The following is a 1273-nucleotide window of genomic DNA, read 5'->3' as shown; positions in this document are numbered from 1 at the left end:
GACGTCACGACAAAGGGGCGGGGCGAAGCCACTTGTTTCTGGTACATGAGCATCAACTGTTGAATGTTTAAAGAGAGTTAACGGGAAAACGGAACGGTGTTGTGTGTAATGTTGTGTTGTTGTGCTACAGTGTTGTGTGTAATGTTGTGTTGTTGTGCTACAGTGTTGTGTGTAATGTTGTGTTGTTGTGCTACAGTGTTGTGTGTAATGTTGTGTTGTTGTGCTACAGTGTTGTGTGTAATGTTGTGTTGTTGTGCTACAGTGTTGTGTGTAATGTTGTGTTGTTGTGCTACAGTGTTGTGTGTAATGTTGTGTTGTTGTGCTACAGTGTTGTGTGTAATGTTGTGTTGTTGTGCTACAGTGTTGTGTGTAATGTTGTGTTGTTGTGCTACAGTGTTGTGTGTAATGTGTTGTTGTGCTACAGTGTTGTGTGTAATGTTGTGTTGTTGTGCTACAGTGTTGTGTGTAATGTTGTGTTGTTGTGCTACAGTGTTGTGTGTAATGTTGTGTTGTTGTGCTACAGTGTTGTGTGTAATGTTGTGTTGTTGTGCTACAGTGTTGTGTGTAATGTTGTGTTGTTGTGCTACAGTGTTGTGTGTAATGTGTTGTTGTGCTACAGTGTTGTGTGTAATGTTGTGTTGTTGTGCTACAGTGTTGTGTGTAATGTTGTGTTGTTTCTTTACACTGCTCACAAAATTAGGTTATTTCTGTATAATTCAGTTAAAACGTTCTACACAATTACATCACAATATTTATCATATTATTCAGTATAAAATCATGTGATGCTTTTAAGGAATTTCCCTGGAAACTCTGTCCATATTACATAAAGGACAAACAGACACTGAGTAAGGAGTGAGATATGCGATACACAATAAAGTTTAGTCAGAATACAGAAGCAGTCATGAGAGTGGAAATAATTAGAACTTTATTAAACGGGCAATTTAACTATTTCCTTTTATGTTATGATGGAAAAATGTAACCTGGCAACTTGTATTGCTTTTTATAAAGCTTTAAAAAGTGTAAAATACCTTCAGAAGTCATTCATTCTGTCTCACACACACACACACACACACACACACACACCTACATACACATACGCACGCATACACACACAGACAAACACACACACATACGCACGCATGCACGCACAAACACACACACACAGACACACACATATACACACGCACACATGAAAACACACACAAGCACATGCACGCACAAACACACACACACACACACGCACGCATGCACGCACACACACATACACAGACAC

The sequence above is a fragment of the Tachysurus fulvidraco genome, chromosome 1, assembly GCF_022655615.1.
Source record: "Tachysurus fulvidraco isolate hzauxx_2018 chromosome 1, HZAU_PFXX_2.0, whole genome shotgun sequence".
Classification (NCBI taxonomy): Eukaryota; Metazoa; Chordata; class Actinopteri; order Siluriformes; family Bagridae; genus Tachysurus; species Tachysurus fulvidraco.
Note: the sequence above shows the minus strand (reverse complement) of the source record.